Source organism: Nyctereutes procyonoides, unplaced genomic scaffold (genome assembly GCF_905146905.1).
Source record: "Nyctereutes procyonoides isolate TBG_1078 unplaced genomic scaffold, NYPRO_anot_genome, whole genome shotgun sequence".
NCBI lineage: Eukaryota > Metazoa > Chordata > Mammalia > Carnivora > Canidae > Nyctereutes > Nyctereutes procyonoides.
The window spans coordinates 19,557,864-19,585,455 of NW_026575040.1; the positions used below are offsets into that span (position 1 = coordinate 19,557,864).

Genomic DNA, 27,592 nt, shown 5'->3' on the forward strand with positions numbered 1-27,592 from the left:
ACAAGATTTTGTGGCATAAAAAAAGACTACTTTTATCAGAGAGGGTTCATTGTGAACCTCACTATAATAGTGATTTTGTTTTGAAGAGAACGAGAATCACTCAGTTTACGAAATATGGAAGTCACGTTTTAAGGCAAGCCAAAGTCTTTTCAGAGACTGTGTTCCCTCATTCCTCTCACACAAGGAAGCCTTAGATAACACTCAGAAAAATCTTTGGAAACATGTTACAGGTGAAATCCTTGTATTGTGGTTGTTTTGTAACTTTCTCACTGCACCTCTTAAGATAGAGTAAAAAAAATACACCTTTATTTATTTATAAATAAAGATTATATTTATATAAAGATTTATAAACAAATCTTCTGATTGTGTATAGTTTCAAGTATATCTTAGCATACTGACTTCTAGCCTATAAATTCATTTCAAATAATTTGATGCCTTGATGTCAGCTACCAACTCAAATATCATTACAGATGCCAGGATTCTTCTGTTTCTTCTAAACGTATACTCAACAATATAGGCATCATTAAGTGCTCCATCCAAATTAGTGCTGACTTTATAAAATAGCATTGGTTTCTATGAGATCGCTTTGCAATTATTTGTTAACAGATCATTTTTAGGGACTGGTGTAGAAATTCCATTGACATTGCTGTCATTTACCACAGGCAAGATCTTTGGGGACATACTTCACATTTTTTGCCTCTCTTCAGTTCTTCCTGTGCTTTATCACTGTTAAATTCCACTTTTAGTAGAAATAGATCCTCTGAACAGTATCTGCGCTCTTCCATTTCTTCCTTTCAAAGAATTAAAAAATTCATTTAGCTGAAGTCAGTAGACTTCTTACATGAATAATTTTGGAAACCACCTATTCTGTAGGCCTGACTGACAAAGTGGGAGGACAAATTATGACAAAGGGAACATTGTATTGCATTTCACTTATTTCCCTATTGATTCTCTTTTAAGTTACCCTTTCTTGTGTTTAATCTGTTAGCTAGCCAAAATATGTTGAAACTTCAGTGCAGATTTTAGGAAATACTCAACTGTTTTTTTCTACATTTATTAGGAAAGCAAAAATTTTAAATATTTCATTCTCTGCAGTATCTGAACCTAACAGGTATGATAGGTATTCAGCTCAATCTTTAGAACCTTAATCCTTGAAAAATTTAAAAATCAATACCTCAGAAGAAATGGAGCATCCATTTCTTTAAAAATCCTGTTACTGGGGTGCCTCAGTGGCTCAGTTAAGCATCTGCCTTTAGCTCCAGTCATGATCTCAGGGTCCTGGGATAGAGCTCAGTGTTGGGCCCCTGCTCAACTGAGAGTCTGCTTCTCCCTCTCCCTCTGCTTCCTCCGTATCCCCTCCCCCCCGCCTTGCTCTGTCTTTCTCTGTCTCAAATAAATAAATAATTTTTTTTAAAAAAGTAAAGATCCTGTTACTAAAAGAGTACCGTTACATTATCTAATAAGACATTATGTAAAAAGAGAATAACAAAGATTTTTTTGCCAGTTTGCAATTATCTTCATTTAAAGACAAAATGTTTACAGATTTGTGGAACTGTAAGAACTATACAGAAGTTAAAGTGCATCATCTGGTAATCTTTCCTTAAACTCTTTCTCTTGGATGAAAGATTATCTGCCATCCTAAAATATTTTTGATACTCCCTGAACAAAATTGGAGATATATCTCTTTCCATTTGGAAAAATCTTCCCAGCTTTTAAGTGTCAATCCTCTGGGAATCATCTTGCGACCTCAAATGGTGTCAGTCATCCCCATGGTACATCATTTATAATGCTCTGTTATAGGAGGCACTTGGCACTGACAGCTAAAAGAAAAATATCCATGAAGTAAATTTTATCTTTGTTGTTTGACATTAGCTCTGTAATTTATTAACAAATTAAATACTGATTATTTGCCTAATCTTTTAGATAGGGTTAATAATAATATTAAAAACAGCTATTTTAGAACATTAGGAGGATTAAATGAAATAATGTACATAAAAGTTAGCACAGTTCCTAGAAAACTGCACTCTAAGTCCTCAACAAGTATTAGCTCTTGTAATTTTAAAATTTTTCTTCTAGGATGGGGCCTGGAAATCTGTATTTAAAAAACTTTTTTCCACGTGATTTACCCTGATCATTAGATTTGGAAACCAGTGCTTCTTGAACTTTATACCTAAAGATCTTGTTAAAATGCAGATTTTAAAGGTGTGGGTGGGACCTAAAATCTTTGCATTCCTACCCACTTTGAGAAGTAACATTTAGACCAGGAGTAGGCAGTCTTTTCTGTAATAGACCAGATAGTAAATATTTTAGGCTTTGTGGTGGTGTGGACTGAATATTTATGTCCTCATCAAATTCTTTTGTTATAGCCCTAACCCCTAAAGTGACTGGTTATGGAAATAGGGCCTTTGAGCAGGTGCTAACTGTTAAGTGAAGTCTTAAGGATGGGGCCCTAATACGATACATTGGTGCCTTTATAAGAAGAGGAAGGGACGGCAGAACTCTCTGTCTGCCATGTGAGTGAGGACTCAGAAGGTGGCTGTCTCAGAAGGTGGCTTCTCTTCAGTCAGGAAGAGAGCTCTCATCAGAAACTGAACACTGCAAGAACTTGATCTTGGACTTCCCAGTCTCCAGAACTATAAGAAATTAATTTCTGTTGTTTAAGCCATCCAGTCTGTGGCATTTTTTATGGTAGCCCGAACAGACTTATACAGTGGGCTATAAAATGTGCCACAAGTATTCACTTCTGCCTCTGTAGCACAAAAACAGCCATATGAAATACAAAAATGCATGGATATGGTTATATTCCAATAAAACTTTATTGGCACCCCCTGTCTTTGTTTTAAAGTCTATTTTGGGAGCATCTGGGTGGCTCCATTGGTGAAGCATCTGCCTTCAGCTCAGGCTATGATCCCAGGATCCTGAGTTGGAGCCCCATGTCGGGCTCCCTGCTGAGTGGTGAGCCTGCTTCTGCCTCTCCCTCTTCAGCTACCCCTCTTGTGCTTGCTCTCGCTCTCTCTGTCAAATAAATAAATAAAATCTTTTTTAAAAATAAAATCTATTTTGTCTATTACTACTCCAGCCTCCAACTTTCTTTTGACTTCCATTTGCATGATAGATGTTTCCCCTACCCCCACTTTCAATCTGCTGGTGTCTTTAGGTCCTGTCTTTTGTCTCTTGCCAATTGTAGATTCCAGTGTTGTTGCTCTTGAAAGTGTGGTCCCAGGATCAGCAGCATAATCTGGAAGTTTACTGAAGTGCTGAATTTCGGACTTCCCTTATCCCTCTCCAAATCTACTGAATCAGAATCTGTGTTTCAGGATTATTAGGTGATTAGTATGTACATTGAATTGGGAAATACTGGTCTAGATGATCTAGTATTTTTTTTAAATAGCCAATATTAATTCATTATAAATTGATAGATTTTAGTGTTAGTTTGTTACTCTTGTTGGAAATCATTCAGAATTTGTTTTTGTGCCTTCTGGGTTCCTATATTGCTAACTCTCATAATTGTCAGGCAAATTATAGTTTTTAATTATTGTTGCCACTAGCCCTCTCTGAAGTCTACTTTTATTGCACTTTATATTGCATATTTTCTTTCTAGTCCTATACCCCCATACTTCTCAGCTTTCATATGGGGAAATACATGGCCTTTTATGGGTATCATCCTTTAATCAATGCATTTTTTCCCAGACATCCAGGAAGTGGATGCAATCACAAAGTCTCAGGTATAATCTTCCAGTTTGGGGCCTTCTTCCCTGTGTTTTGTTCCAGTGACTCAGTAGTGTTCATTCACAAAGTCATTATTTCATTCTCAGATACTTACAAAGCTTACTGTATGGTAGTCCCACTGTTGGGTACTGCCATATTTAATGTAAACATGGTCGTAGCATTTGAGTCTAGGAGGAAGATTAACAAATAAGCAACTAAAATACCAGGTGACAAACTCTTTGACAACATTTGGCAGGTACTTCTGATCTGTTTTAGGGTTGGTATGGGGATGGCTTCCAGGAAGAAGTAATATTTAGATTGAGAGCTAAAGGATGAGTAAGATTAGTCAGGCAAAGAATCAGGACAAGTACAGGTTTATATGGAACCTAATAAAATAATATATAATAACATAAAAATAATGTAAAAATATACTGTCAGTGTAGAACCTTGTACCTACATTGTAGGTATAGACTCCATACAAGTGAAGGGTTGAAAATTAAAAAAATTTTCACAACTTCATGGTAAATCTGCTCTGAAAAGAGAGAGGGGAAGAACCTAGAACTTGGAACTCAGGACTGGTGAAATTCACATGGGATGTCCAAGAGATGAGGGCACCATGTTCCAGAGGAGATAAAGTGTTACTATTTGACCACAGAGTGCTGCCAGAGCCTGGTAAGCTACATGGGGAAATTTGGACTTTATCTTAAGGGCAGTATGAAGCCACTAAATGATTTTAAGCCAGTGAGTGACATGATTAGATTTGTTTAAAAATAGCTTTCTGTTGCAGTGTGTAAAATATAATGTGGAGAAGTAAGATGCGAAGCAGCTCAGACCTACCTCTTCCCTGAAAGAGGTTTTTGTGAGCTTGCTTTTTCGCTTGCTTACTGATTCAGAGTAGTTAGAAAAGTCTATACTCCCCGTTTGCTACAGTCCTGTTGCACATGGCAATTTCCATAAACATAAATAATAAAGATTTCTTCAGAAAACAGCATATTCTGCTGCTTTTAATCAGTGTATGCTCAACTTTTGGAAATTACAATCACTGTGTGTGTATACACACACACACACACACACGTGTATATGTATACACATATACACACACACGTATTGCTAAGTTACTTAAATTTCCTGTTTTTAAATGAACAAGGAGTAAAGGTAATACAGCCATGGATTCCATAAACCTGTAATATAAACTATTCTTTGAAACCACAGTGTGAAACCAGGAGTATTTATTAGCCACTCAAAAGAAGAATATTTTTGAGCCCACTCAGCTGCTACCATTGAGCTTTAGGATAGGCTCTTAGAGCTACAATACTGTTTACAAAGCCCTCCTTAACACTGTGAATACAGTGAGTACAGTGTTTTATGGAACTCAGTAGGTCTCAGATAAAGAGACTTTTATGCTTTCTTGGTTGTTTTTTTGGGCCCCTCATAGAAGACTTATGACATGGAAGCTCGGTGACCTTGCAAATCAGAAGATGAACTCAATTTAGAAGTTACTGATAATAGGCTGCTGTGGTTACCATTAAGTTAATGTAAATTACCAGTAAATGAATCACAAAAGTGAAACCATCCCCACAACATGCAGTTTTGACTTGTATGATTTCTTCTAATACCTCATGACGACCTTGCCTAGAAGATAGTGCTGATTGAAAATACAAAATTTCTAATTTTAAGATTGATACAATATATATATTTTTTTCTCAGAACTTTATATTTCTATAAAGCTATTTGGCTTAATAACATGAGATTGCATGTATACCAATTTAATTGCCATTTCTTGTTTCCTAAAATTTTCATATTAAAGTTTATCCACCCTAATTATGGATATTAAGTTTATTTTCCATTATTGTTAAAATTTAAAAATTAGTGTATATTAATTGAAAGCACATACTCTGTACCAGATCCTGTATTGGGGACAAGGAATATGAACATAAGGTGGCATACCTGCTTCCAAAGTATTTAAGGTCAGCATGAAGGACCTATTAGCATCCATAGGAAAAGTGCTAATAGACAAAACTGAGGTATAGGCAGTGTTCTAGAAGCACAAAGGATAAATGGCTAATTTTTACTGCATGATGGAGAGTGGTTTGCCTAGTAGAGAATGGAGGAAAGTCATCCCAATAATAGAAAGTTACGAGGTACAAAAAGAAGATTGAAGAGGTAACCACATTGGTGTACTATGACTAAAACATGGGTCGCATGAGTAGGAGTTGTAGGGACTGAAGCCATAGAGTTAAATAGGAACCACATTTTAAAGACCCTGTGTACCTTAATAATTGATTTGGTCTTTCTCCTACAACACAAGCAATGAGGAGACATCAAAAATTTTTCACTGAGAGTAAAATATGGCTTGTTTTAGAAAGATAACATAATGACAGTGTCAAGAATAGGTTTAGAAAATGCAGTGAGTATGGGCCAGGGAGGGAGTCACTGAAGACAGGAAATCAATACAATGGTTGTTGAAATAATCTAAGATGAGGGCATGAGTTAAGACAGTAGTTTCTTGAAGAGAAGGCAGATGCGAAGTTGTTTTAGGCTTACAACAATCATGGGGCACCGGGGTGACTCAGTTAAGTGTCTGACTCTTGATCGCAGTTCAGTCAGGTTTTAACTGATTACATATAGCTTGATGGGAGGCCTTCAGATATAGGGGTCACACCTAAGGGGTCTACTAAACAGTGCTCGACATCATTAGCCATTAGGGAAATGCAAATTTAAAATTAAACTACAATAAGCTACCACTACATAACTATTAGAATAACTGGACATTTTTAAATGCCAAGACAACCAATACAAGTGCTGACATGGATGCAGAACCCCTGGAACTCCTGTGCATTATTGTAGGAATGCAAAATGGTATAGCCACTCTGGAAAAGCCTTAAGTGCTTTCTTTTTAAGTTAGATGTGTGTGTACCATGTGACCCAGCAGTCCCATCTTAGGTATTTACTCTAGAAAAACGAACACTTAGGTTCACACAGGAACCTACACAAAAATGTATAGCTCTATTACACCCCAAATACTGGAAACAGTAAATGTCCTTCAATAGGTGAATGGATGGGGCAGCCCCGGTGGCCCAGCAGTTTGGCCCCACCTTTGGCCTAAGGTGTGATCCTGGAGACCCAGGATCGAGTTCCTGCATGGAGCCTGCTTCTCTCCCTCTCCCTCTGCCTGTGTCTCTGCCTCTCTCTCTCTCTCTCTCTCTGTCATGAAAAAATAAATAAAATCTTTAAAGAAAAAATAGGTGAATGGATGGACAAACTGCGATATATCCATATGATTGAAATATTCTCAGCAATAAAGACCAATAAACTATATTGCTGCTTGCAACAATTTGTGGGTGAATCTCAATGACATTATACTGAGTGAAACAGGCCAGTCTCAAAAGGTTATATTCTGTATTTCCCTTATATAACGTTCTTATTTATTTATTTTTTTAATTTTTATTTATTTATGATAGTCACAGAGAGAGAGAAAGAGAGGCAGAGACATAGGCAGAGGGAGAAGCAGGCTCCATGCACCGGGAGCCTGATGTGGGATTCGATCCCGGGTCTCCAGGATTGCGCCCTGGGCCAAAGGCAGGCGCCAAACCGCTGCGCCACCCAGGGATCCCTGTATAACGTTCTTGAAAAGTCAGAATGAGATTAGTGATTGCCATGGATTTGGGGTGGGGGCAAAATCAGGTTTGGAGAAGTGGGAGATACTGAGTTGAGTTTTGATCATGTTGGGTTGAAAAGGTTGGTGTCTTATGGAGATGTCTGTAACAGCTTAATATGTATAGATTTCAGATCTGAAATGGTGAATCTGTGTGCAGCTGGGAGTTAGGGCTGCATGCTGATGCAGCCCTGCTCCAAGAGACCTGATATCTTTCTGGCTTAGCCACCTTCAAAGAAACTGACAAAAAACTTGAGAAGAACCCTTTGCAGCATAACTATAAAACAAAGGACATTAGGTCATTTTCAGGAAAGTGAGACACATCCAACAAATCTCGCTGAAATTTGTTTTACTCTGTGAAAACTTGAACTTTCTCATTTTCTGTGTTAATCACTTTCAGTACAGTCTTTCTTAAAAATCATCTTCCTAGATTTCAGGAAACTGAAGTTCTTTCTATAGTTTCCATATAGGTAAGGTCTTACGTATAATCTTAATTTGGTGCAATTCTAAACATTTATCAGTTTCTTTTACTTGCCACACAAAAATAGAGGAATTTTAAATAAGAAAGAAGAGGATTGGGTAAGTCATTGCTGCTATGTTATGGGAGAAATATAGGTGGCAAATCCAAACTAAACCTTGTAAGAAATTACAGAAGATATTTTATGCAATATCAATATCATCACAATTTGCATTTTTGCCTCATAAATTCAGAGGCTTGTGAACAGCATTAAAATGACAATGACTCTTGAAAGAATAAATGCCTTACACTCTTCTGCTGTATATTGCCTGTATCCGAATTGTATTAATCACATCCTATGGGACATTATGCCTAACAACTTTATTTCTCACTTTAGAAAAATCATTTGGAGAGACAGAAGGTAGGGAGAAATAAGTGCCCATATTGTCCTAAACATGCTTTTAAAATCTTTGAAAAATAATAAGGTTCAATGTTCTGTATCAAACCCCAAAAAATAATTGAGGAAAGAATTTTGATGTTTTTTCCTGGGCTTTTATATTCTTAGTCTTGAATAGTCATCACTTTTCAGAATGCTCTAAAACATGGAAAGCTCTGTGAAAAACATCTGTCTTGTTATTAAAGGTAGTGTAATTGGTGAACAAAAACGATACACAGCTACTACTTTTGTTTTTTTCTTTTCCCCAAGAACGTCCAAAGGGATGCATTTGCTTAAATGGTCATCACTTTTGTAGGTTTCAAGTTGTTTTACTGCTTTAGCAGCTGTGTGGCAAGTTTTCTAGCAGACAATGGAGGTGGGGAGGGGGCTCAGTTGCATCTGGTTTCTCTTTGTAGAATGCCTGAAAAGTTGATATTTAGTGGTTTCTTGAGAAAGCAGTTTATCTGTAGAAGAGGAACTTTTTTAGTACCTGAATTAGTTTGCTCTGATTCATATGCATTCGTTTTGTTCTTCTGCTTTAAAAAAGGAGAAAGAGAAAAAAGAAAAGAAAATCATCTACCCTAAAACTACATAGCACAGATAACCCTTTGACCTATGGTGCTGGGTAAAGATTTACAGTACTTGTGGAGTCTCATTCACATGCCACTGAAAAGCGCCCTAAATAAAGTACGGCCCCTGTGGAGATGGAGAAAATAAGCAGGATAAGGAAGTTCCATTATTTCAATTGGCTGTGTGTTGTTTTATTTTTACTAGTCCATAAAGTGAAATGCCAATTGTGATGTGTTTCCAGTTTTGAGTCTGGTGTCACTTAAGTTCGGGGTTTGCTGTTAGAGTAGTTTGAGTCAGGGATGCCCTGGGCAAAGCATCCTTCTCTGTCTCCTTTGCTACTAGCAAATATCCCTTCCTCTGACTCCCTCAAATTAAATTTCCATTTGAAATATTTTTCCTTTAAGGAAAGCAGAACAACAGAAGTCTTAAAAAAAAAAAGGTACTATCAAAACGTGGATGAGAATGAGAATCACCAATTTTGTATATACCTCTTCATATGGCAAAAAGTGAAGTTTTTCTTTATATATAACATATAAAAAGTATGTGAGATCAAAATTAGTCCCACTGTTTGTCTCTAAAACAGAATGTTTAGCTTGATTTCAAATGACACTTCAAATTAAGGCGTTTGAAGAAACTTTAATCATGCACTATCTGATGATGATGACATCTGTTTAATCATTTTTTAACTAAGAGTTTTATCCTGAACCTTTAATTTATGTATCTTCTGAAATATCCAATTGTCCTCTACAGCACTTTGTATTTATATTTTGAAGCTTATTTATTAAACTGATTTTAGTGTTTTATTTCCTGTTTCTTTTTTGTATGTGCTAGTAAAAGCCTCATTAAAATGGTGACAAATAAAAGCAGTGTTTCTTTGGTCTTAGGAAGATACTCCTAGCCACTGATCAGCTCTTGATTGTTTTATAGGCCAGAACTTTCAAATGGTACTTTTGAATGATGGAAAAACTTCAGTAAGCTTTTTGTTCTCCTATTTTTACAAATCTGTAAACATGGCAAAATGTTTGACATGAATTACGAACCATTTTCCTTATAGAAGGAAAAACTCTTGTAGAAAATTAAATCAATACTGTCCATTAATCATACTGCTTGTCAGCCCTCAGACTACTCTGGAAGTTTCTGGTGAATGTAAAGAGTCTTAAGATGTGTGAGGTCCTTAAAGATCTAAGTAAGTTAAAGGAGAGGAGGTTTTTAAAATACCACCATTAGCACATGAAAGAAACTTCAGGGTGAATAGAAAAAAAATTGTAAAGCAGTAATTATGTTTGTGGATTTTGTTTTGTTTTTGTTTTAAGCCTGTTCTTAAAAAAAAAAAGTTCATACAAATAAATTTTTAGCTTTGTACTAATTGCACACTCCATGAGGTGGAGGGGAGCTGCAAGACAGACCATTACTGGAAGAAAATATTTTGCACCTTAGCCTTTAAAAATATTTGTACATGTTTATTTCATAATTAGTGTGCATAGTATATTAGTACAGTCATACATATATATGTTATAAATAATAGTATATGTGTTATGAAAACGCATGCTAAAAAACAAAAAGAAAACGCATGCTAGAAGAATATTTTACTAATGGAAGATGAAATTAAAAGATTTGGAGACCACTATTCTAAAATATTGAATCAGATATTTCTAAGTAACTTCCCAGTTATGAAGCTGTACAATCTAGAAGAGAAAATAGATACTCATAAAATCACCACAGAAATCATAATGCAAACTTCAGTAAGTGCTGTGATAGAAAAGCATAGTGAGTTACAAGGCTTTTAGACAGTAGGTAGCTTGAAGGTGGAGGTCAGGATACATTTCCTGGAGAGGGACGCTCCGGGTGGCTCAGTGATTGAGCCTCTGCCTTTGGCTCAGGGCGTGATCCTGGAGTCCGAGGATCGAGTCCCACATCGGGCTCCCTCTACCTGTGTCTCTGCCTCTCTCTCGGTGTCTCTCATGAATAAATCTTTAAAAAAAGAAAAAGGTTTCCTGGAGAAACTGATATTGAATTGACATATGAAGGATAATAGGTTAACTAGATGAAGATCCATGATGGGATAATGAAAGAATTCAAGAAGGCATGACATAAACAGTCATAGAGTAATCATCAGAACAGGCTAAATACTGGAGTATCTCATTATTTAAACATTCTGATTTATCAGTTGATTTGGATAAACTAGTGTGATAACATAATCCTAACAGAGTTTATTGAGATTTTACAAATTTTTCTACTCTAAAACATTTGAAACCTTGAAAAACTTTGCATAACATCCCAGAAAATGTAGGCTGCCCTGCATAGGTAGAGGCCTCTTGAATTAACCAAGATAGCTAACTTCATTGACACTTACCTTGGTTTATTATGGAAACTAGAGCTGTTGCTTCAGCTGAAGGTTAAAATGTCATCTTCGCTTTCTCAGCATTCCAGAAAGTTAACAATAACTTAAGAAACCTGCGCAGGCAGTTTTGCCTGATTACCACAGTGTGTCCATCTTCTTAAGTAGATGGTGTAAATAATATCTGACTTATTATTTCAAATGTACTTATCTCCTGCTTCCTTTTGCAAGAAAGATTTGTAGTGACTTAGTATGGAAGCACAAAATTTAACAAAATAAATCAATAGGTGATCCAAGTCTCAATGTTTGTAAGGGTTTGGGAATGTTGTTTGAAACAACATTCATACTAATAGTAGGAGTTAAATTGATGCACAACTTTTCTAGGCATTACTGTGTAACACCAAAAGGAGGGGTGTGATACAGATACTCTTTTATGTAGCCGTTCTGTTAGTAGACACCTATCAGAAAAAATACTAATGAACACACACATTTAATATTTATTTTTATTTGAGAGAGTGCGTGTGAGCTAGGTGGCCAGAGGAAGAGAAGCCGGCTTCCAGCTGAGCGTGGAGCCCTACACAGGGCTGAATCTCATGACCCTGAGATCATGATCTGAGCTGAAACCAAGAGCTAGATGCTCAACCAACTGAGCCACCCAATCACCCCATAAACGTGCACATTTAACTATAGTGTGTGCATGCAGGGTCATTTATAATTGTGAAAAGCTGGAAGAAACTTAAATATTCAGTTACAGAGGTCTAGTAAAATAAACTGTAGTACATCCATATAATTTGAATAAATGTGGACATTGAAAGGAATGTTTTAGAAGAATATTTAATAGTATAAGTGAAAAAAGCAGGCTATAAAATATTTAAAAATACTGAATATGTGTGTATATGAATAGAAAAGGTAATGACAAAACATACAACCTAATTTTAAAAATGCTTATATCTGGATGCTTGTATTAGGATATTTTATTTTTATTTCCCTTTTTTGCTTGTCTGAGTTTTATAAACTTTCTATAACATTTAATCTTAATGAGGAATAAAAAAGTATTTTTTTAAATTGAACATACCTAGATGAGGAATAAAAAATTATTTTTTAATTGAATATATCTAGATGAAGAAATTGGAACAAAGATAAGTAAAAGTTGGAAAAGCGATGAAACTAGGATATTGGCAGCTTTATTGCATGCTGTAAGGGCCTGTACAGTTGCTAGAAATGCCTGTAAATTTACCTCTGAGCTTCCTTGCAACCAAAGCAAACCACAAAAACTGCTAGCTGTGGGACACAGGATATTTTAATTGTTAGAAAAAAATTGTAATATAGTAATTAAATTCACAAAATATAGTACCTCCAGAAAAATTCAATATGCTCAAATTGTTGGAGATTCTCTATGAATTTATGTATTGGAAACCATATTAACTTTTGCTTGATAATGACTTAACCTAATAAGGAAAGAAGATTCTTGTGGTTTCTAGGATCATTTGACAAGTTATAGGATTTTGGATGATCTAGAGATATTAGTAGAGGAAATAATTAAAATAATTTTTTTGAACTTTCACCCTTCTCCATCTGGATGGCCAATTAAGATGGTTTTTAGTGTGTTTCCCTTTCTTGAAAACATTCCCATTCTTTTCATAAAATGACCTTTTGTTGCAGAAGAAAAATCATGGCAGATGGGCCTTAATTCTGACTCCACAAAACTATAGAAACTACATTTTAAACCTCTGAGAACTTCAAGAAGTAAGGAGACATCATTCTCTCTCATTTTGCTAACGCACATTTCTATCCTGAGAAATTACAGGGATTGTTTTAATCATATTCTCTTTCCCATGTTGATTCAGTGGCACACTTGTGTGGCCCTGGTTCCTTGTATGTTTTAATTTGCATGCTGTGTGCATATTACATATTGACATTCCAGTGTGGCTCATTGAGAATTTTTTAGAAAAGAAATCTACATTTGTACTACTTGTATAAGAAAATATCAGGTATTTCTAGAAATCTTTCAAGAAGCCTAAAAGTATGTTGGTTCTTTTCTCTTCTTGTTATTGTCCTCAGTGTCAGGCAAGAGTTCAATATGAACATTTATATAAGTAAATGTAGATAAATAGGTAAGATTGGCCAGTGAAGAAATTAGACTATTTTGCGCTTATGAAAGCTTTTGAAACCATAATATTCCCCTTCAACAAGCAATCTAACAAATTCAAAATTCAAAACAAATCCACTTGCAAAAAATGTTAATTTTATTTCCCATAATAAAAGACCCTATATTAGAATCATAATCTCACTGATATAGTAGTCTTACCCCCCCAAAAAAAGAAAGAAAATGTTTAATCTGAATCTAATAATGAGGAAACAAACAGATAAATAGAGATTGTGAGATAGTCTACAAAACATCTGTACTGGATTCTTGAAAGGTGTCATTGTCATGAAAGATAGGAAGAAGACAGGGAGCAATTCTAAATGAAGGAGATACGACATGCAGCATGTGGCCCTCAGTTGGGCTGGTGAGGAGGGAATAGCTATTAAGGACATTTTGGAAGCAATTTGGAAAGTTTATTTTATTTATTTATTTATTTTTAAAGATCTTATTTATTTGAAAGAGAGAGCGAGCACAAGCTGAGCAGGGAGGGCAGGGAGAAGGAGAAACAGGCTCCCCACTGAGCAGGGAGCCCAGCCTAGGGCTAGATCCCAGGACCCTGAGATCAAGACCTGAGCCAAAGGCAGACACTTAACTGACAAACCACCCAGGCACTCTGCAATTTGGGAAATTTAGAAATGAGTTATATATTAGATAAAATTGTGTTCTTGTTAAATTTGTTAGATGTGATCATAGTATTATGGAGGTATAGGAGGGTATGTCCTTGTTCTCAGGGGAAACATGTCCAAGTATTTAGGTGTGAAGTGTGATGATTCAACAAAAGAAATGTGTGTGTGTCTGTGTATACTTGCACACCTGTATGTGTGCAAGTATACACACAAATCAACAAGTAACAAACCAAATCATCAAGATTCTTTTTTTTAATTTAAAAGGTTAAAAATGCCCTTTGTTTGTAATCTTTAATCAATATCTCCACATTAAGAATGGTTTTACAGTGACTATACACATGGTTAAAACAGTAGCACTGCGGAAAGATATTGAATATAAGAGACCTTAGATCTTCTGTTAAATGTTTTATTTATCCTTTTGGTTTAACTCTGTGTGTACAGATTGTTTGAGAGTCTCTATTATATGTGTTGAAAATCATCTTAAGATATACTGAATACTTTCCAGTACTCCAGTGATCTTCAATGTCTTTTAATACCTGAAAGATTTAAGGTTTATGTAGAATTTGAGTAGGCTGTTGTTGATAGCTAATTAACATGGTAATGACCTGCACCTGCTTGTGTCAAAGAACTCCCATAATTCCCTTATCTGCTAACATTAAAATCTATTTCCAAGTGATACCTTCAGCAAAGTTTAAATAAATTGTTGTAACATAGTGTTTCTTGTGAATTCTAAAGGAGGCATAAATAAATAACATGATCGTGTTTTATCACTATGATTGATGAGGCTGATATTTCACTGGCATGCATTTCCCACTTGAGAAGAAATTTAAGATTGGTTTCAAGCTGTCTACCTGCATCCTTCCCATCTTGTAAGCATGCTTTTAACTGCCGAGGGCTGAGATTTGGAGGAATGGTTATCAAACCACAGATGTTTTTGCAATGAAACTGTGCACCTCCGACCAAGTCGCTGCGGTTCAGGAGATGATAGATGGTATTTTCATGTTGCCTCACAAAAGGGTCAAAATGGCATGGCAAGCCCATGACAGTGAAACAGAGAAATGTTAGTCCTGGAAGGAAATTTATTTCATGGCTTCAGGGGAAGTTTGGTTGTCATGAATAGGCTCTCTCTGTCAGTCTATGAAAATATTGTTTGTAAGGCAGTGATGTATGTGAGACAGCATGAGTGTGTTGGCAGACAGAGCAGCTACTTAAACAAATGCTAAGCCAGATACAGTATCATAAGTCAAGTACTTGGATGTTTTTAGGGTAAAGATTGCTCATGATAGAAATATCAACATAATTAAAGTAATTTACTTCATTTTCTTAAGTAAACTTTATTTGTAATCTTTATAGCCTCTTAATTGTCCTAGGAAGCTGCATGTTCCTCCCCATTCTAACACACTTTTTAAAAAGATTTTATTTATTTATTCATGAGAGACACACAGAGAGGGGCAGAGACACAGGCAGAGGGAGAAGCAGGCTCCATACAGGGAACCGGACGCAGTACTCGATTCCGGGACTCCAGGATCACGCCCCGGGCTGACGGCAGGCATTAAACCACTGAGCCACCTGGGCTGCCTTCTAACACATTTTTTAATCTTGTAATTCTGAATTCTTATAATCAGCCATTGTTCCATTATATTCACTTTTAAGTTATTCAGGAACATATATGTAGACCAGTCTTATTAGTACTGTTCACATAAAGCTATCCTAAATTTGGGGAAAGTCAAGCCCCACTGCTCTTCTGGAGTTTGCCACCTTCTCCTCCCCACCCCTAGACAATATCAACCACTGGCATAATTCCACTAATTGGTTATGTGGTGGAGAGACTCCGTGGCTCTCTCATCTTACAAAATTGGACCCGTGAGGTGTCTTTCTTCCGCAAGGATTCACGAAAGGAGTGTCATAAGAAAATAATATAAAGGATAAAAAAAAAAAACATGTTTGTGGGAGGTTTTGTTTTTCAGGGTTTGGATGTAAATCAAATTCATTCATGGCAATGTTCAAGTAGAAATCTTCAACACCAAATATTTCTTATCCAGACAACCTCAAGTAATGCATTTGTCAAAAATGAAAAATAGTTTTTACAAGAAGTCTTGAAAGCTTGATAGATGTATAAAACTGAAATCTCGTGTTCAAAAAATAACATGACCAAAATATTAGTGAAGGCAGTATGATTGAAAAAGCCATTTGCTTCTGGATTTTGCAAAAACAATCTCAGTTTTTCAGAGGGGTGGTGTTTAAAAGAGAAATTATGAGTAGGATGTACTTATTTTGATAAGAAACTGATTCTCAAATGTCACATACAAAGAACTTTCCTCTAAATTATCCTAAACTCAGTAGGAGAGGGGATGTTTTCACTGGGAGTGAGAGGTGTTATTTGTCTTAAGGCCCTTCAGGGGGGGCAGAACAAAAGGGACTGAGTCATTTCAGGTTTAGACAAATACTCTACCATCAGCTTCAATAGAGAGTTGTTACACAGAACACGGGGAAATTTGGGCAGTGGGGGATTGCACACTCCATCTGCCAACGTGTCTATATTACATTCAAATATGTGTATTATCACAGAACAGACATAACATTTTGGCATAGGGATCACTGACAAAAATCCTTTAAATTTAAAATGGATGTGACAAATATTTATCATTAATTCCTTATAGAAATTCAGTTTATAAACAAAGAATAAAATTTTAAACTAGGCTTTAAGTAAAAGTTACATTATTTTAGCCAAAAAAACCTTTTTAAATTAGCATACGAGCACATTCATGTCAGGCATTGTTTTAACCATCATGAGTTAACTTTTTCCATCCTAATGTAAGTCTGATGATAGAAAACAAAGAATTCCCACTTGAAAGAGGCCTGCTCTCGTCTCTCTAAGGTTTCTCTCAGAGAAACATACAATCTAACAAGGTTTGGATAACATGAACACAAATCACATTTTTTACATATGATTTGTGTTTTTGTTACTGTGCTTAAACATAGCATTTTAAAGCAGAGTATTCCACTCTGCTTTTCTTTCCCACCCTTCCCCCTTAGCATTTTTCCTGCTCCTCTGCTGCTGGACCAGACTTGGGCTGGCCCCAGATCTTGTGTCAGAGGCCGTGACCCAGGTGTCACAGCAGTCATACTGTTGGCCTCTTCTCTGAATAATTATATGGGGGGTATTGTGTTTGAGGGACAGGCTTGGGGGCAGTGCAGTCACCCTGGCTAGCCAGACCAAGGGGCTCTCTAGTCCAACCACAGGGGAACAATGGCACTGAAAAGACTCACACAAAACCTTGTAGCACAAAAGATTAAATTAAAAGTGGACATTGGGCCAGATACTAGGTTTCATCCTTCAGAATTTCACCTTTCTTACTTATTTTGAGGGTTTCCTAATTTAACATTTCCGGACTTCACATGTGATGATTTTGTATCAGCAGATTTTCAGATTGCTACTTACCTCTGCAAATATAGTCTAATTTGTTTGATTTCTTTAATGCTTTGTAGCCATCTTAATTGTGACACTTTGTGGCTAACATTAGCAAAGCTTTCTATACTGGTATTTTAAGTAAATAATTTAAAGTAGTAAGTAGTGATTTTTAAAGTAATGCGTTGTATTTTCTTTCTTATTTATTTATTCATTTGTTCATTCATTCATTCATGAGAGACACAGAGAGAGGGAGAGAGAGGCAGAGGACACAGGCAGAGGGAGAAACAGGCTCCATGCAGGGAGCTCGACGTGGGACTCGATCCCAGGACTCCAGGATCACGCCCTGGGCCAAAGGCAGGCGCTAAACCGCTGAGCCACCCAGGGATCCCCTGCTTTGTATTTTCTTAAGATGTCTTACTAAACATGTTCCATGTCTAAATTGAACCAAGTGGCAAGGACTGTCCCAAAGTAGAAGCAAGTACTTTATCTTCCTTTGGGTCCTAGGAAGACTTTTGCCCCACCACCTGAGAAGTTTCCATAGAAGGATGGGGAATAAAACTCATTAAGTCTTAACCTAGATTTGGATTTTAGAAACAATGCCAGAAGTGGCATTATTCATGTCAGATAAAAGTTTTTTCATGGTCCTGACCTCAAATGTTTTCTTAATTTTATCTACCCTGGACCTGTCCACTCCAGCCCGACTCTTTTCAAGGCTTCTGGAATGTCACCAACACAGCAGCTGAAGGAAACAAAGGCCTGGTTTTCATGACCCCAATGCTATCTCTTTTTGTTGGTCCACAGCTATATACTTGATAAATAATAGTTTTCTATTATACATTTTCCAGGAAACCAAATTTCTAGAAGTGTTAGTATTACAACAAAGAATCTGTGGAGTTTGAATGGATGTCTATCAGTTTTGCTGTCTCAGTTTATCTTCTATCATAGAACACTTGGTCTTCAGTGTTTGGGAGAAAGTGTGGTGTGGGAACCTCCTACCGTGGGAACCTCCTACCAACTGAACCTATTAGTTTTTATCTTTTGTATCCTCAAGAAGTTTAAGGGCAGAACGATGAACAAAATCTGATAAGATTGGAATTCTTAAGTGTTTTCTCCTTACTTTTTTCTTTAATGTTACATCTCTGGTTATTCTATTTTTGTTCTACTGTGTATTTAACTACTTTGAATGTACATTCATGTCACTCATTTATTCAGGGCCTACTTCAGAGATAACCTAAAACCCAGAAATGAGCCAAAAAGGTTTTTTTTTCTAATTTTAAAAGATTTTATTTATTCATGAGAGACACAGAGTCAGAGACACAGGCTGAGGGAGAAGCAGGCCCCATGCAGGGAGCTCGACGTGGGACTCGATCCTGGGACTCTAGGATCATGCCCTGAACCAAAGGCAGGGGCTAAACTGCTGAGCCACCTAGACATCCCGAAAAAGGGGTTTAAGTCTTAAAGCCATTCATTAAGAAATGATACCGTTCTTTAGAAAGTGTTCTCTTAATTTACACATGTTATCACATGTTTTGCTATCTGGCTTCTCTAACATTAGTGATTACAGGGCCCCTGGCTTTGAGAAAATAGGCCTAGAAACAGAATTGGAGCTTAAGGTCAACAAAAATAAGTTAAAAGCAAAGAAACCAACTGCTCTGTGCTGTGGAAATAGAGTAATTGATGCTAAGAAAGATGATTTTGAAGCACTAAAACAAGTTTCAGTTATTTCTAACATACTGAAGAATGTGGAAAGTTTGAAATACAGTTTTGGATATTCTGTACAGAAAAATGCTTAATTTTGAGATGAAAGCTATTTTATTTAAGTAGAAGTTATCCTTATCTATATAAAAATTTTTTTTAAAAGATTTTACTTATTTATTCGTGAGAGAGACAGAGACATAGGCAGAGAGAGAAGCAGGCTCCCCATAGGGAGCCTCATACGGGACTCCATCCCAGGACTCTCGGGATTACTACCTGAGCTGAAAGCAGACACTCAACCACTAAGCCACCCAGCCATCCCTATATAAAATATTAGTAATATATAAGGCTGTTGTAGGATTATTTAAGATAATGCATATAAAGTATATAGTAGCTTGTTGGCATATAAAAGATAATTTCCTCCAATAATTCTTGACTATTTTATTATTACTGAAGCAATTCATATTTATTGTAAACAGAAATATAGGAAGCAAAATAACTAAAAATTTTACCATATAGAGCTAGATAGCACTATTAACATTTTGGTACATGTCAGAAAATAATTAATTTTCATTTTCATTCTCCTTTATAGCTCTATCCCTACTTCCCTGCTACTTAAGTCCATGTTTTCTGCTACCCGCCAACCCCACACTTTCCTGATGAATTTACTCTCTTAAAGGACCTAGATACCAGATGTCACTGAGGGTAATCAGTGACTTCTCAGTACCACTGGACAGTGTCAGCTGGTCTTCTCATGGCTTCCATGATATTTTACTTTCCTTGTTCTCCTCATGACTCCTTAACACCACTTGCCGCCCAGCTTTCTAGTCCCTGCTGTCTTTCCTCCTTGGTACCCTGCCCTCCGTGTACATGACTGTTGACTATAGTTCTCCATCCTCACTGCCAGCTCCAGCCCACGCTTTCTCACCTGCTCAACAGCTTCACGTGCATGTTCCTCTGGCATCTCTGATTCAGCATGTCCTTGACTCTGCGAGTCTTCTTCCATTTCTGTTGGTCCACCCAGGCTGGAAACTTGGGAGCTTTCTGACTCCTCATTAATCCCTTCTCTCAACAATTCCATTTAGTCAAGCCATCTTTTGTATCTATATAACAAAATCCACAATGGCTAACCTGGTTCTCAAAGCTCTCTGAGATCTACCCCCAGCCTAACTTTTCTGCGTGATCTTCACTCATGTACCCGTGCCAAACTTTTCCCCACTACTCATCCCTGATCCACATATTCTTGTCCTTGAGCCTTTGCTTGTATTCTTTCCTTGGCCTTAATCTCTTCTTCCCTATTCTTACTGTAAGGTCCAGTTCTGCTCGCATGACTCCTTCAATGAAGCCCTCCTCCCCCACAATAAAAAACTACTTGTAACCTTTCCTTCTTTTGAATTCGCTTAGTCTTAACAAATCTCTTTGCTGTAGTTATTCCTGTCTTGCATGATACTTGCTTGTACCTCTGTCTTCCCTAATTAGCTTCCCTAATACACTATTACCTAAACAAATTTGAAAACAACTGATATATTTCAACTTGCTAATCTTAAAGATGAGGAAACCAACTTCCAGCGGACTGCCTTTTGCAGCCACACAGCTACTAAATCTAAGATTAAAATTCAAATCCTCTAATTCTCCAACCAAGCCTCTCCTCTATAGTCATTTATTTAGTACTGTGCCAGGCATTTTAAAAAAGCATTTTGTAGGGCAGCCCCGGTGCCCTCTCTCTCTGTCTCTCATGAATAAATAAATAAATAAAATCTTTTTTAAAAAAGCATTTTATAAATATAAATCCATCTAATCCCCATTTTATCAGTTCAAACCCAAGTAGTCTTGTTCCAGAGTCTATCCTTTAAACACTATGCCAGCCTGCCCTTCTACCTGGGAGGGAGCAGGAATTAGGAGTAATGTGATGCTGCTAGTAATTATTTTATTACTTTTGACATTTTTATTAGTATATTATTGTTATACACTGGTGCTCAGGTAGACACTTTCTGTGAATTGATTTCCTCTTCCCAACAGCCTTGAGAGGTAGATTCTGTTATCATCATCATTACCCATCTTATAATTGATTTTAACCAAGATGCAGAGAGTGAAAATAACTTCCCCAGGTTGCACAGTAATGGCCTAGCTAGTACTGGAATCCAGGCAGCCTGGGCCTGACATCTGAGACCTTCCCTGTTGTGCTAGACTATCTCTTAGCTTCAGAGTAGTGCTGAGTCATTAGGAAAGTTGCCTTGTTTGTCTCAGCATCCTTCTCTGTAGAGCTCAGGTGACAAAAGCAAAATCTAGCACACAGTTTTTTAAACCCCATGTGAAATATTTATATATATGGCAAGTACTGATCTAAGTCACCCTTCTTCCTTTTCACTGTTTGCATTTCATACAGACCTTCTTTTGCTGAAACTTAAGCAATAGCCCTATTCCGTGCATACTTGTTTGAATTGCTCTATAGTTTCAGCTGGTACCTGAATAGCTCCCACCTTCAGTAGCGGGATGAGGGGGGCCAATACGCTCCGTACATGCACACAGGTGCCATCTAGTGGTCTATAAAAGAAGTGCAAGTTATTCAAGTAAAATCCTGGAGTTTTTTTGCTGTTTTGTGGCCTTTGGGAACATGTTGCAATGAAAATTGTTTGTATTATAGCAAAATTTTTTGAAGGTTACTTAAAATGTATAAAGATACAGCTAATGCACTATTATTGTTAAATCAGGGGCTTTTTATTTTTTATTTTTTAAAAGGTTTTATTTATTCATGAGAGACACAGAGAGAGTATTCTTAAATCAGGGGCTTTTTTATTTTTTATTTTAAAAAAGGTTTTATTTATTCATGAGACACACACACACACACACAGAGAGAGAGAGAGAGAGAGAGAGAGAGAGAGGCAGAGGCACAGGCAGAGCGGGAAGCAGGCTCCATGCAGGGAGCCCGATGTGGGACTTGATCTTGATCCCGGGTCTCCAGGATCAGGCCCTGGGCTGAAGGCGGTGCTAAACCGCTGAGCCCCCCTGGGCTGCCTGAATCAGGGGCTTTTAGAATGAAATTTAGGTCCTTGATCAGTACATCTTTAAAAGACTTGGCATTACAGAAAATCTCATTTTTTTAAACTTTTTTCTTCTTCATTGAGGGTAATAAATACATAATTATTAAAACTGGATATAATTAACAGAATGAATGAATTTGTTGTCTCCATCTGCTTGCTGTTGCTGATGCTAGCCCTCCAACTTCCATATTTCCAGTTCATGAAACAATCTGCTATTCTTCCACTGGGGAAGAAGTCTATTATGTTGTTTTCTCAAGCTTTTATATCATCAGGTAGTTTCTTTGCTAGCAGATGAGAGATTATTAAATTAACATGGAAGACGTGGGTGAAGGTGAATTTGAAACTGAGAGGATTATGCACCATGTGACATGGTTGCCAAAACAGCAAGCATTCTTTTTTTTTTTTTTTTAATAGCAAGCATTCTTGTGGCCATAAACACAGGACACAGCTCCTTCAATCATATATACAAGTCAGACACACACTTGAGAGCCTTTGCCTGATCCACAAACCAGGGAATATTGAGGACAGAGAATAGTTCAAGCTCAGCTTTAGTATTTGCCAACAGCTCACTTACTGACATTCTGGATTCCAGACCTTGTTGTATGAATGAACATCCTTGATATTTATTTGCCTTTACAAAGATGATTCCCACATTTAAGTGTACTATATTTTTGGTAGTAGCTTTTCTGTTCTCCTGGGCAACTTTCCTCATTATAAAAACAACAATTATAATACTGTGTGATTACTAATTGTAGGAACTGTATGAAGTCCTTAATAGCCATGATTTCATTTAATACTCTTAAAATTCCTGTAAGGGATTATTTGTCTTTTTCCAAATGATAATAAACAAGGCTTAGAAAACTACAAAATGTGCTCAAGTGCTCAAGTCTATACAGTTAGTAAATAATATTTACAGAATATTAATTTGTCCATCTGTACTCTGGTAGATTGAAATTAAAAGCACGAATTATGGCTTTCTTTTTTATTTTTACTTTATTTTAAAAAAATGTATTTAAGTAATATCTACACTCAGAATGGAGCTCACAAGCCTGAGATCAAGAGTCACATGCTCTTCCGACTGAGCCAGACAGGCACCCCAAGAATTACAGCTTTCTAATTGTTGAGTCTTCATATAGTGTCTTTTAGTAGGCATTTGATAAATATTTGATAACCTGTGAATCTTTCTTGGCTAACCAGACCTCTGGTTCTGATTTCTTCTCAAGTGAGACAAACTCAAGTGGAAGAGTTAGTGGTGAGAATGAATCAGGAAGGAAATAAGATAAGGCAAGTCCTAGAGCCAGAGAAGAGAGGAGTGTAGTCATAGCAATGTTAGGAAGGAGATCTTCATTTTTTGGCCAAATGTTGACTCCATAATTAAAGTTTAAGTTAATTTGGCTGGGACCATGATTATGTTAACTTAAGCAGACACTCACTGGAGGTTTGTGTTAAATTTTTCAGTTTTCATTCCTGACCCTCCATCTTTATATTTTGCTAAATCTTTAAGTTTAACCATAAATGCAAATACTACCTGTCTGAGCCATCATCCCTGAGACCATTAAGAATTAGCCCCAATGAGTGATTTTTATGCCTCTTGTGTTGAGTTTTGAAGAAAATGGGACCAACTCTCTCCCCTCTTTCCCTTTCTTCTTTTTCCTCTTACTGGGTTTTGAGAAGGTCTGTAGTATTCTTTGTGGCTGCTCTTTCTGACTCTGCTATTTTTCCCCCTAAACCACAGAGCCTACATCTGCTGAGTCTTGTGGAACCAAGCACCACATACGTGGCAATGCTTGATTCAAGAGGGACTGTTAGCAGTTCTTGGAAATGGTTCCCTGTGGCATTTTGCAGTGTTGATCCTGGGACTCTGCTTTGTCCTTTATGCGTTGGAGGGTCTTTTCAGAACTGTAGAGTTTTAGGACTTGTGCTACAACATGTTGTTTCAGGGTCTCTGTATTAACAAACCAAAATAATAAGGTGACTAGATTTTGAGGTTGGAGTCATATTTCTCATAGCCTAAGAGAAGCACATGGCAAATGCACATGGCCTGCTGCTCAGTTTGACCCCCAACCTGACACTTTAATTTTGTTAAATGAGATTCTTTGGAGAACATAAAGAATTGATCACATGTGGACATATTTTTTTTAAAGATTTTACTTATTTGAGAGAGAGACGGAGAGATTGAGAGCACAAACAGGGGGAGGGGCAAAGGGAGAGAGAGAAACAGGCTCTCTGCTGAGCAAGGAGCCAATGCAGGATTTGATCTCAGGACCCTGGGATCATGACGAGCTGATGCAGATGCTTAACTGACCCAAGAGCCCCTGAACAGACTTTAAATGGGCTTTCCTTCTCCTTAATTTTTTCCAGTAAAACAGTTTCCAAAATTATCCTGGCTCTTGTTATACCTTTTCCGTGCAAGATAGATAGGAATGGATAGAAAGGAATAGATAGAAGTGGAATGGAATGGAAAGAAATGGATGGAAAGGAATCTCATGCACCTGATGTACTTGATCTGTCAGCCTAATGGTTTGCCTTTTCCTGACCTCATGGAAACAGTAGGGGAAGGAGCCCAGCATTGGAGATGGTTGCTCTGGCAACTTGGATGATTTCCAGATGGGTGCCAGAAGAGCTGCTCCTCTTCGAACTGGGTTGTTGCAGTGCTGAGTGGGTTGTACAGGTGCTAGGTGTGCTGTTCTCTCATTTTCTCAGGACACATGACTGATTCTGATCAACAAGAAAAGGTTAATTTGGGATTTAAAATTTAATGTAAGCAACTCATTTTTTTTAAAGACAAAGAAGGGAAAATGAAGAATTGATTTTAGGACTAAAAATAAATAGCCATTACAGAAAAATATTCATGAAGTGTTGATTGATTGTTTGCACAGTGAAAAAAAGATTAATCTTTCCACCCATACTCACAACCCTCATCAAAATCAGCTTTCTGTAAGAGCTGACCTTATCACATTCCCTGAGAATGTGAGCTACTTTGGGCAAACTCTGTTTCATCCATCCTTTTTCTGTATCTCCTAATTCCTGGCATGATGTTCTACATTCACAAGGTTTTCCTAAAGAGACTCTTCTGATTGAGTAGAAACAGAATAAAGAAATATGTGTGAAGAACTAGACTGCAGAGGGCCAAATGAATTCCATTTGTAACCATTCAGAGGGAGTATTTGTAAGATGGCACTCAGGATTCAGTTAACTAATGAGTTCAACAGTATGTTAGGAGGAAAGAAAGAAGAACACAGATTCAAATTAAGTTGCCATTAACCTGAACAGAAATCTTTGAATCTTAGAATGTCAGGGCTTAATGTTGGAAATCATTTGAGTAATGAAATCCAAATGTATTTCTGTGTTTTCTCTAATTATTTTATAAAGTGTTTGAAAATATTTTTATTTTAAAATTGATTATGACAAACTTACCTGCTGTGACAAAAGCACATGTATTTGTGTAAATTTAAAGGATACTGTGTGTTCTTTGTGATAGAAATATCCACAAGTACTTAATTTAGCTTTGTGTAACACTGGACCTGGTACTTAACACCTTGGTACCACAGTCTATAGAATGGGAAGAACACTTACAGAAGTTTTGTGTTACTCAAATAAAACAAAGTATCAAAAACCAGTTTCTATGATAAAATAAAATATTAGTCTTCCTACTTCCTATCTAAAAAGTATAGAAATGTTCTAAATTATATAAATTTTTCTTCTTGTGGTTTTAATTTTGTCAAATGAATAGAAACAGAAATAAAAATTTGATATTTTAGGACATAGTTTTAATGCATTTGAATATTAATAGAATATATCAGTTTTTAAAATGTACAGATTTAAATTATTTTGGAAAGTTTAATAAACCTCACATTTTATTTTTGAATTTTTATTTATTTTTATTTTTAAAGTTTATTTATTTAAGTAATCTCTATACCCCATGTGGGTCTGCTGGCAGGTGAATGGATAAAGAAAATATGGCTTATATACACTGTGGAATATTATTCAGCCTTAAAAAGGAAGGAAATCCTGCCATTTCACAAGATGAATGAACCTAGAAGATATTATGCTAAGTGAAATAAGCCAGAGAGAAAAAGACAGTTATTGCATGATTTCACTAATGTATGGAATCCAAAATAATTGAACCCATAGAAGCATAGAGTAGAATGGTGGTTGGCAGGGGCTCCGGTCAGGGGTGGGGGATATGTGAGATGTTGCTCAAGGATGCAAAGTTGCACTTATGCAAGATGAGTAAGTGCTGGATATCTGATGTACACAGCATAGTGACAATAGTAATCAATACTATATTATATGCTTGAGATTTACTATGAGTATAGATCTTGTTTTCAACACACATACCCACACAAAAATGGTAACTATGTGAGATGATGGAATATGTTTATTTCTAGATTGTAGAAATCACGTCATAACGTATACATAGGTCAAACAGCAACTCATATACCTTAAATATATACAATTTCTATTCACCAACTACACCTCAGCAAAACTGGGGAGAAAAAAAGAAATACATTATTTCTCAATAGGTATTTACTTTTGTCCTAAGGAAGTACTCTCTAGGTAACTGTTTTCATAAACAGTTATATTTAAATGTATCTCTATCATTAAAACTTCTTGAATATGCTCTAAAATATGTGATTTAAAATGTATAACCACAAATACTAAAAAAAATTTTAAATGTATAACCACTTATTTCCTTAAAAACCTGAAAAATTTTAGTTTCTGTATGTATGGGATGGACTTTGATTTTCATATTGCGACAGTTAGCACCAGTAGAGGGAGCTCCAGCTCCTCTTTCTTGGTGAATTTAGCTGTCAACTTGAAAATAGGTTTATGGAAAGGGCACATGTAGAAATAAATCTGAATAACACGTGGTTTTAAAACTTTTTAAAGGTACTAAAGGATGACAATTACAATTATCCTTACCTTTGAGGGGGAAAATATTCTCACTTTGAGTTCCATGTTTTTTAAGGTAGCCAACCTTCAAATAACTAAACAAAAAACGTCTCTGTAATGTCATCTCTTACATGTGATCCATCAGGTGACTCCCAGGGCTTTTAGAATCAAGAATCTATCTCTGGCCAGTTGAGGAGGAAGAGGGAGAGTTACAGTGGTAACGTAATTGTTTGAAGCGAGGTTAAGTACAATTGTAAATCACTGGGAAACAGTCACAGTAGCAATGTCATACTAAGGTGAATTGCTGAGTCATTATGTGAGATAGAGCAAGGAAAAAAATCTCATTTTACTTAGAACTGTTATGCACCCAAAAGATTTTTATTTTTATGTATATATTTTTTAAGATTTTATTTATTTATTCACGAGAGACACAGAGATAGAGGCAGAGATATAGGTAGAGGGAGAAGCAGGCTCTCTCTGAGGAGCCTGTTGCAAGACTCCATCCCAGGACCCTGGGATTATGACCTGAGCCAAAGGCAGATGCTCGCTCATCTGCTGAGCCACCCAGGCACCCCAGTATCCAAAAGATTTTTAAACCAAAATCTACAAAGG

The 27,592-nt window shown here is 36.6% G+C and overlaps 1 protein-coding gene across 1 annotated transcript in view; it reads left to right on the forward strand.

Annotated features, from left to right (window-relative positions):
- PRTG (protogenin) overlaps positions 1-27,592 on the forward strand; it is a 119,263-nt gene that overhangs the window by 75,376 nt on the left and 16,295 nt on the right. The window lies entirely within an intron of this gene.